Raw genomic sequence first — 11,724 nt, 5'->3', positions numbered from 1 at the left:
GTAATGCAACTTTAGGTATTAGTACACGTTAATAAGCGATAAAATTCATCAGGAGGCGTTGTCAATTCTATAGGTGTCCGTCTCGAAAAAAATGTCTGGAGAGAGCTCGACCAAAACATCCGGTCGGAGACCGGAGGGAATCGCTTCCCTTGATTCGGTTTGACCAAGAATCAAAGTTGAATCAAATGACAAGACTCTAGACATCGTGTGGAAGCTGTAGGCACTGCAACCTCGGCCTCATTTAATTTGGTTCACTTTGAACAATTCCTGGAGGTGGCGCATGGATATTTATTTCCATTTTCAGTGATCAGATTTTCCTGCACTTTTCGATGAAACGCACGTTCTGTTATAGTCACAGCAGTGATTTAACCAGTTTTATAAACGTCTGAGTGTTTTCTATCCACACATACTAATCATATGCATATACTATATTCCTGGCATGAGCAGCAGGGCGCTGAAATGTTGCGCGATTTTTAACAGAATGTTCGAAAAAGTAGGGGGTAGGAGTAACAGGTTAACTTATCCTATTTTCAGGTTGTAACATTTATAAGAATGGTATTAAATACATTTTTATAAAATGTTCTGCAATGTGTTCAATCAAACACTGAAAAAGTGTCTTGGCCACCAAAACAACGTAAAATGAACCTTGTGCTTGTATCTATTACAGGTTCTTGTGCCACTTATTAGGAGACTGTGAGGCAGGTGTATCTCTCAGGTTTACCTGAGAACATAAGGGACACAATCTTGGAGAAATATGCAAAGAAGGGAAGGCCAGAGGAGAAAGCCTTTTTGTGCAAGTAGCTTCTGTGTAACACTTGGTTTCTTCCCCATTCATTACTCCTGGTCATTGGAATACACAGGTCATACATGGCCCTATTACATGTTTCAAGCAAAAAAGTATGTTTCACATGCCTTTAAATCTGTGCACTGGATGTATCACAAGCAAAACGTGTTGCATACCTCATTTGATTATAATGACCATTGGGTAGGTGTTTGTGGGCGATGCATCTACTGCATGGAGCCAAAGGAATCTGGACCCCATTTCAAACAGGTGTTTTCACAATCGTCCAATGACAGTTATTCCACGAGATATCAACAACTGTTTTGGGGGAACTACAATCAAGGAAAGACTGATAAATGTCAAAGGTTAAAATTCCCCTGGAATATCTCTCAATCTCGGGTTGGTGGGACTGAGGCTCATCGTGAGAGTATGCATGACTTGTGACTGATGCATTTGTTTCCTGTATTCTATTATTTCTTCATTTTTTAATTTTGCTTCTCCAGTGCACAGTCGAGAGCACTTGCAGAGGATGAGAGATATTTGGACAGGAGTTCATGTTGACCGGATTAGCGATTAGGAGGGTGGCCTGCAAAACAGCAAACCACCCTGGACCAAGCTGGATGACTCCTGTTAGTTGATAATATGCAGGTAAGCATGATAATCAAAGATAAGAATGAAAATGTTTTCAAAATAATCAAGCAGAGTACTGTCAGGATTCATCCAGCTTGTCACAGATCGGGCCTTACTTTCATTTCAGGCCCTGCTTAGCCTAAATGCAGATATTATTAGCACTTTCTCCTTCTCTACTGAAATGAATTATCCTTCAAGAAGTAATTAAGTGTATTTCAGTGTTTTATTCAAGGAGCTAAAACCTCAACTGCTTGAATTTTATTTCTGAAAATATGTAGGAACCCTGATGTGTGATTTTAATGATAATACAAATAATTTAAAGGAAGGTTTTCATTTATCATTCACTAATTCATTCATTTAATTATTAATTGTTGGTTTTAATATACTGGTGACATCCACAAAGGCAAGCTAGCAATGACTAGCATTAACATTTAGTGGGGGCAAATAAGCATGCACAAGCAAATCATTTACTGACATTTATGGGAGCATGTGCAGGGCTGAACGCGCCTGGAAATTTTCCGAAATGTACACTTGCACATACATTCTCGTTGAAAATGGCAGATAAGCGCCTAAATTAGAAAGCAGTGGCTGTACCATAACATGCTACACATTATTTCAGAGCTCAAGCTCTACACTTCACAGCGCTGTATGGGTTCTGAACTTGAGCACTGCACACGACAAGAAATTGCCCCCATCCGTTGTGCTAATTAGGTAACTATTGCAATGGTTCTGTTGTCTGAGGAAGGGAAATGCTGTGAATTGAGAGCGAGGGTATTTTTATAGAGATGTTGAGGATTATAATAAATACTGCTTTGATGTCCTACAAGCAAGCCAAACACCAAATGTGCACCTGACATTTCCCCATCATAGAACTCATGTCATATACGTACACTAAGTGTACAAAAATTAATGACACCTATGATGCTTTATTGATGTCACTTGTTAAATCCATTTCAGTCAGCGTAGATGAAGGGGCGGAGACATGTTAAATACGGATTTTTAAGCTTTGAGACAACGATTGTGTATGTGTGCCATTCATAGGGTGATTGGGCAAGACAATAAATATGAGTGCCTTTGAACGGGGTATGGTAGTAGGCACAAGATGCACCGGTGTCAAGAACTACAACGCTGCTGGGTTTTAGACTGCTTCGCCACTCGGGAGTCGACATTCAGCCGACTTGACAAAACTGTGGGAAGCATTGGAGTCAACATGGGCGAACATCCCTGTGGAACGCTTACAACACCTTGGTGAGGGGGCATCGTACCCTGGTTTGTTGTGAACCGAATGAGCCTATGTTTGTATATTGTGAAGAAAATTGGTCACGAAAAACGCACCTGAATGCACTCATGACTCATCTCTATGCGCACCAAAATTGCGATCTGTTTCTCTGAATTTCCTTGTGAAAGCCTAACACTATAAGATTGCATTGTATACCTTGGCTAGTCATATTGGCAATACAACAAGATTTCAAATGATGCCCACCTAACCCAGATTGCGATTTAATACAGGCCGTTTTTGGATAGAGTCAACAACAGTAATTTTGAGATGCAGGATTGTGTTCCAAACAAAACAACTACAAGTGTGCTTGCTCTAGTTCTCCAACAGCACTGCTGGAGAGCTCAAAAAACACCTTTTAAGTTAAAGACACTTCTTTGAGTCATAAAAGTACATTTAAATTACTTACAAATTGGAGAGGTGTGTGGCCACCTGGAGAAACCAGATATTCCTCTTACTCAAACCCTTGTCATTTTGTTTGTCTTATGTTGCATCTACCCCACATGTTCCAGGAATATTTTAATCATGTATCCAGAGAATTTTCAGATTTATTTATAAAGAAATGCGGTCAAAAGTACAGCACATGAAATCAACAGTGTAATGTTTGGATTTAGTCTTTTATCAGGTGAACTGATGTGTCTTCAACTTTGGTCTAATCCTTTTCCCAAACTCTCCAAACTTTTCCCTTTCAATTGCCACCATGCTTGTCTGTATGCTTTTCATATTTATTCTGTAAGAAACATTTCAATGTAGCCCTACCCATAAAGGCCAATTCGCTGGAGTGTAAAGAGTTAAAGGTAAAACAAATGTCAATTTTGATCAAATTAAAATATTTTTTTCAAGAAATGTATACAATTGTTAGACAACCCTGTTTTGTAAGCTTTTCAATGATATTGAACCCAACCGTTTATCTTTTACATTGCGGAAGACATGGATGTCTCATGGTAGGGTGGAAAATGGGTCAACTTTGAGCAACTTAACCTCCTAAATATTTTTGCAGTCAGGTATATAAATTATATTAATTTCTGATGGAACGACCCATAGTTGTCACGCCCTGATCTGTTTCACCTGTCTTTCTGCTTGTCTCCACCCCCTCCAGGTGTCACCCATCTTCCCCATTATCCCCTGTGTATTTATACCTGTGTTTTCTGTCTGTTACCAGTTTTCTTGTTTGTTCAAGCCTACCAGTGGTTTGTCTCTGCTCCTGGGTTTCTCTTTTTCCACATCCTCCTGTTTAAAAAAAATAATAATTACCTTTTGCTTGTCCTGACCCTGTGCCCGTCCGCCAGACCACTGCCTGTCTCTGAGCCTGCCGTCCTGTACCTTGGCCTTTGCTCTGGATTATCGACCCCTGCCTGCCTTGACCTGGAGTTTGTTGTGTACGTCAACAGCGCTTCCCTTCTTTTTGTCTACGACCCATAGTTAATGTATGCAAAAGTACTCTACATTTTTACAGTAGGTGGAGAGGAGCTACACTGTAGATTCAAGACCACTGATTGTGCATGCTTGAGGTGGTGGGGGTGAAATATATATATATATATTACAGTTGACCAAGAATATGGTAATATTACATTAATATACAATATCCGGTAATCATAGCTGTACAGTGGCAAAAGCAGCTCTCCATGGAAAGGCACATTTACGGGGTGGAACGCGTAAGTCTGAAAGTACAATTTCTGGATATTTGTGGGCATGTGTACAGCCGTAGTCGGACCTGCACATCTCCGATAAACACTTTGTGCTCCTTTGATGTCAGCTGCACTAAATCTTCGTCCACATCTGCCCATGTCTCTTCCATAAATGTGCATTCACTTGTTTGTTGTGCATGCTTATTTGCTGCACTGAGTGATAACGCTGTCACTGGTATATTAAAAACACTAATTAGTGAATTATGAATAAATGAATACATGACTTTTAACTGTTTCTATTATCGCACTTCAGGGTGCCTACCCGTTTTCAGAAAAAACATTCAAGCACCACTATCAAGGTTTTACCAGCAGATCTAGACCAGCTCAAATCGGTCTTATGTAGCATTTTTTTTTATTTCTCATTTTTTAGAAACAATGGGACACTAATTCTGCTTTGAAAGTTGATCAACTTGTAAACTCACTTTTCATAAAATGGCCTTTGAAAGTTTTGATACCTACTGGAGAGCTCTCCTTTGTCTACACCCATTCAGTATTGTTCATACCCTCTTAAGCCAGCCCCACCCATCTCGTTTTAAGGATTCACATGTGAGGTCATGTGCTAAACAGTCAGTAGTGTAGTAAAGATTAAGTCAAAGTGGTAGCCTACAACAAGGAACAATTCCAGGTAAACAAAATGTCCAGATAAAAATGTTATGAATATTAGATGACTAACCCAGACACACTTGTCTAAAATGGGTCATGTGAAAGAAATCCTATAACTCCCCATTCACATCCAGTGGCAGAAAAAAGTACTATATTGTCATACTTAAGTCATTTAAATTCCTTATATGAAACCAGACGGCACAATTGTATTTTAAATTGATGGATAGCCAGGGGCACAATGTACTTAAGTATCAATAGAAAAAATATAAACCAAACCAGACAGCACTATTTTTTTATTGACAGCTAGCCAGGGGCACACTCCAACACTCAGACATAATTTACAAACGAAGCATGCGTTTAGTGTGTCTGCCAGATCAGAGGCAGTAGGGATGACCGGGGATGTTCTCTTGTATTGTATTGAGTACATTTGGGTGTCAAGGAAAATGTATGGAGTAAAAAGTACATTGTTTTCTTTACAAATGTAGTGAAGTAAAAGTTGCAAAAATATAAATAAAGTACAGATACTACAAGTATTTTTACTTAAGCACTGTACCACTGCCCAAATGCCTTCACACCAGCACACTTTAAATACTGTTACACATGCACTTATCACATAGTATTCCATACATAAGTGAAGGCCATGCAACCAGAGTTTAAACCTGAGTGAGGTGCACATGTACATAAACTGCTGCATGCACCATATTTATGTGGTGGACATTATACGGTCGCATGATATTGTTGTGGTATGTCACAAAATCATGCTATGACCACATTAATATTAATTTTATACATCAACATTTTGCTAAGTGGATGGGTCTCTCCAGAAGGTGTAAACGGTACAGCCAAATGGTTACTTGCATAGTAGCAATATCAGAAACAGTGTCAATATAAATTAAATATTCAGTATGTACAAGAACAATATCTGTAGCTAGATTCCTTCCTGTATACATGGATAAAAGCTTCACGGCAGACTGCCAACCCTTTTATAAGATATCCTGTGTTTCCGTTTAGTTTGCACAGCTTGTTTGGCCCTTTCTGTTCCACTGATTTCAGAACGTGTTATTTTCAGAGTGAGAGAGAGTCCACATTGCATGACACGATAGTCCATCACAACTTTTTCCCCACGGACCTTTGTCGATGGCGCCTGATAAATTCAGGGCAACAATGTCATTGAGAAGTAGCGAGATATTTGCAGTTCTACATGGCTAACGTTCTATCTTAAAAACAAAAAGGATTATGTACGCATTACGAGCAGCTCATTTTATAGACACAAGATGCAACACAGAAGAACAATCCAAACTCATCTCTCGGCATGTCCAGTCCACTCATTATCTCGGCCAATCATGGCTAGAGGGGAGGTTGTGGTCTTTCTTTGGGGCTAAACCAGCTAGGCTATTAACCTGTTGCGATGAGCAATCCCGTATCCGGGAGTGTAATTATAGCCTCAAGCTCATTACCATAACGCAACGTTAACTATTCATGAAAATCGCAAATTAAATGAAATAAATATATTGGCTCACAAGCTTAGCCTTTTGTTAACAACACTGTCATCTCAGATTTTCAAAAAATGCTTTTCAACCATAGCTACACAAGCATTTGTGTAAGAGTATTGAAAGCGAGCACAGCATTAAGCCTAGCATTCAGCAGGCAACATTTTCACAAAAACAAGAAAAGCATTCAAATAAAATAATTTACCTTTGAAGAACTTTGGATGTTTTCAATGAGGAGACTTTCAGTTAGATAGCAAATGTACAGTTTTTCCCAAAATATTATTTGTGTAGGAGAAATCGCTCCGTTTTGTTCATCACTTTTGGCTAAGAAAAAACCCTGAAAATTCAGTCATTACAATGCAAACTTTTTTCCAAATTAACTCCATAATATCGACAGAAACATGGCAAACGTTGTCTAGAATCAATCCTCAAGGTGTTTTTCACATATCTATTCGATGATAAATCACTCGTTGCAGTTTGGTTTCTCCTCTGTTCAAAATGGAAAAATGCACGCACCTGGAGATTACGCAATAGTTTCGACGGAGGACACCGAGCGGACACCTGGTAAATGTAGTCTCTTATGGTCAATTTTCCAATGATATGCCTACAAATACGTCACAATGCTGCAAACACCTTGGGGAAACGACAGAAAGTGTAGGCTCATTCCTTGCGCATTCACAGCCATATAAGGAGACATTGGAACACAGCGCCTCCAAAATCTGGCTCACTTCCTGTATGAAATGTAATCTTGGTTTCGCCTGTAGCATTAGTTCTGTGGCACTCACAGACAATATCTTTGCAGTTTTGGAAACGTCCGAGTGTTTTCTGTCCAAAGGTGTCAATTATATGCATAGTCGAGCATCTTTTCGTGACAAAATATCTTGTTTAAAACGGGAACGTTTTTCATCCAAAAATGAAATACTGCCCCCAGAGGTTCAAGAGGTTAATTTAACAATTTTATTCATATTTACAAATTACATACAGGTTTGATATTAAGACACATGAAAGTTCAAATGTTCGAAAAGGCATTTTGATAAAAAAAATAACGTTCAGAAGGCTCTCCAGTGAAGTTGTGACTTGTGACATATGCCTCGTTTCCTGAATCGGGTCACATAAACTAAACATCTCTTAGTTCCTTGAATAAACCACACAAATACAGTTCTTGAAGGATACTTAATTTTATTAGAGCAGGGGAAAGCAGGTAATAGTATATGCATTTTGGCTAAGCAGGGCCTAAAACTAAAGTAACCCCCATGGAGGCTCAACCTCGGCCAAGGTGGATGACTGCCAGTGCTCTGCTTGATTATTTTCTAAAACTCTTTCATTAATCTTTAATTTCAAGTTGTGGTGCTTACCTGCATACATGAGATAAGTCACAAGTCATGCATATTCTTACAATTCAAGTCTGAACTTCACTTTGAAGAATGATTGCTCCTAAAAACCAAATAATCTCTTGAAAACTTGTTTTTGTTGCACTGCTTTGATTTATCTTGGCCAGGTCGCAGTTTTTAAAATGAGAACTTGTTCTCAACTGGCCTACCTGGTTAAATAAAAGTAAAAATAATAATAATAATTAACTGCCTAAAACATTTTGTGTCAAAATTTACAACAAACGGTAAATAGCATCGTCTCAACCGGAGTTTGGAAACTATGTGAGTTATAACGTGTAATTGAAGGTTGGGTTTGGATTACAAATTTCAACAATTCATGTCCCCTTTTGTTAAGCTCATGCAAATCATCCCTCCGCCAACTTAGTTCCACTTTATTGAAGAAGCCTTCGTTGTTTCATTGACACCAATGTGTTTAATGGATCACGGCCCGTGAGACGGAAAAGCCCTATGCGGATTGACCATTCCTCCTTCTCGACAATTCATGCTCCCAGCAGGATGCACAGCCAAATATGGCTGGCATGCCCTGCCAAAGGACCCTAGTACTCTACCATGCAGAATATCATCAAATCAAATCACATTTATTTATAAAGCCCTTCTAACATCAGCTGATTTCACAAAGTGCTGTACAGAAACCCAGCCTAAAACCCAAATTGGCAAGCAATGCAGATGTAGAAGCAGGGTGGCTAGGAAAAACTCCCTAGAAAGGCCAGAACCTAGGAAGAAACCTAGAGAAGAACCAGGCTATGACGGGTGGCCAGTCCTCTTCTGGCTGTGCTGGGTGGAGATTATAATAGAATAAGTGATACGAGTTTGCTGGTTCCCAATGGTGGTGAGTATACCGGTAGCTAGACCATAGACCTCTGGTTATGTATCATGTTATATATATTTTCATAATCATTATCACCACCATTGCTCGCATAGCTGGCGATAACATTTCAAAAGAAGGCAAATAATTAGTAGGAAAACCTTTTGTCATGATTGTGATGTTGCCAGATTGACTTTAGATGCAGTATAACTCAGTCTTTAAAGAGATTGTGCTATTTTTCATGGTATGTTTATAATTGAGGGATGATAACAATCGTTTACTTTTTTTCTGTTAGACAAAGTGCACAGACTGATCCCCAAGTCATGAATGGTTGCCGGGACCTGCCTGAAGGAGAAACGGTGGGTGTCATAACATGCAATGGTTTAGTGACCTCCAAAAGTAATTTCATTCACTGTTCAATTGCCATTTTCACAGCTTGTCAAGCAAGACCTCAGTGTAATGTGTGTAAGTGTGTAATGCGAGACAAGTACCCTTGTGACACCTCCATTTTTTTCCTGTCTCCCTCGACTCCTATGAAAAGGACACGGTATCATGATGCCTCTGATAGTGAACCGAGTTGCTGCCCTGATGACACCGACAGCGTCATCAACACTGACAGGTAATGTGTATTTTGTGAAATCTGAAAAGTTGTAATAAAAAAATCTCAGTTTGATAAACTATTGGGCTAGTTCCCCAGCCAAGCAGATACAACTGTAGTAGTATTGTCATTTTGGTTGTGAAGTGCATTGGTTGTGAAGTGCAAAGCTTTGTCCTTACAATTTAACATTTACATGTCTATTCAAATGCTTTGTCCTTACTTACAATTTAACATTTAGCTGTCTATTATATCACACTGTCACAGGCCCTCTGGTCAACACCACCTCATAAGATTGTCTGCTGCAGTTGTTGAAGAGATGTCCAGTTTGCAGCTGGACATTCAGCATAGAGAAGAACAGCAAGGGAGCCCTCATCAGCATCATGCAGACATGCTCTCGATGTGAGCAATCCAATGAATGGAACAGTCAGTCACCCGTCAACGGCAATAGCTTATGATATCCCAAGTGTGTTTATATGTGAGCAACCAGTATCTAGGGGACAGGGGCTGACCAAGGATGCATCAAAGCGGCTCTGGCAAAGGCCTTACCTCTTGCCTGATCACCAACGGTCTTTGATGGGGAGACCAGAATTAGGTTGGTTTATTCTGACCTGTTCAAACTTCAACATAGTATATGGTGTTTTGTCAGATATCACCTATCCTAACTGCTATTGGTAATAGAACAGTGACTGTGTGTATGCATTACAAAAATGAATATATTAACCTCTTTGAAACTAGGGGGTACTATTTTCATTTCAGGAAAAATAACGTTCCCAAAGTAAACAGGCTATTTCTCAGGACCAGGTGCTAGAATATGCATATACAGTGGGGCCATAAAAGTATTTAGTCAGCCACCAATTGTGCAAGTTCTCCCACTTAAAAAGATGAGAGAGGCCTGTAATTTTCATCATAGGTAGACTTCAACTATGACAGACAAAATGAAAAAAAAAATCCACAAAATCACATTGTAGGATTTTTAATGAATTTATTTGCAAATTATGGTTGAAAATAAGTATTTGGTCAATAACAAATGTTTATCTCAATACTTTCTTATATACCCTTTGTTGGCAATGACAGAGGTCAAACGTTTTCTGTAAGTCTTCACAAGGTTTTCACACACTGTTGCTGGTATTTTGGCCCATTCCTCCATGCAGATCTCCTCTAGAGCAGTGATGTTTTGGGGCTGTTGCTGGGCTGTTGCTGGGCAACACGGACTTTCAACTCCCTCTAGATTTTCTATGGGGTTGAGATCTGGAGACTGGCTAGGCCACTCGTTGACCTTGAAATGCTTCTTACAAAGCCACTCCTTCATTGCCCGGGCGGTGTGTTTGGGATCATTGTCATGCTGAAAGGTGTGTGTGTATATATATATATATACACAATATATATATATATATATATATTCCATGTCAGATATATATTTTCCATGTCAGATTATATTTTCAATTTTTTTTATTCAAATGGGATGGAATAGAACAGCAAACACACACATAGCCACTGCGCCTGCTACTCCTCTCCATATGAAATAGCCATTGGGTGCTGTTCAGGGGATGGCAGGCCCACAACAATGGCCGTAGTTGAATGGAACAGCACTTCACCTTAGTGACTGTTCCCTCTGCTCTATATAATGCATATCTGTAAATTTTATGTGATGATAAAAGGCTATTTTTTAAATGTTTTCTTTCACAGTGATAGCGACTCCGACTGGGAGCCCCCGGTGCTAAGCTGCCCACTCTACCTCTGTCCCCAGTGGTGTTCATATGGCACAGTTTATTACTGCAGGCATGACTGTGCCTCAGGGCCAAAAGGGCACATCATGGAGGCGTCATTGTGTTCTGTGTCGCATGAACTGCACCACTTGTTCAGTTTGCCTCTGCTTTACATCAGAAAGAGACTGCTATGGGACATGGCACAGGCAGCAAAATATTGTGTAGAGGACTTCCAAAGGGTGTACTGTTTTTTAAAATTCTAATATTCTAATATTTTTAAAACATGTTTTTTTTTTGTGTGTTAGAATTGCTTTTTGATATGTTGTATACAGTTATTTGCACTGTTGTATATCATTATAGGTCATTTCACCAATTTGGCCACTTGGGTACATGTAGCTCACCCATTCCTGAAGTTATCAGTCTGAAACTTTGCACACCTACAGGGGCCCTCTTGTGTTATCCATCAAAATTATCTGCAGCTTCCTATCTGACTGTGTGGCTATTCTAGTACATGTGAAAGATGATGCTACAACAATAAAAAAACAGAAAACGTATGCTCTTTCTTTTTCTTTACTTCTACCAGATCTACTGTGTTATATTCTCCGACATTCAATTAACATTTCCACAAACTCAGAATGTTTCCATTCAAATGATACCAATAATATGCATATCCTTGCCTCTGGGGCTGAGCTACAGGCAGTTAGATTAGGGTATCTCTTCAGGTGGAAATTGAGAACAAGGGATGCAGCCATAAGA

Source organism: Oncorhynchus keta, chromosome 30 (genome assembly GCF_023373465.1).
Source record: "Oncorhynchus keta strain PuntledgeMale-10-30-2019 chromosome 30, Oket_V2, whole genome shotgun sequence".
NCBI lineage: Eukaryota > Metazoa > Chordata > Actinopteri > Salmoniformes > Salmonidae > Oncorhynchus > Oncorhynchus keta.
The sequence above is the reverse complement of the archived record's forward strand: the minus strand, read 5'-3'. Positions refer to the sequence as shown.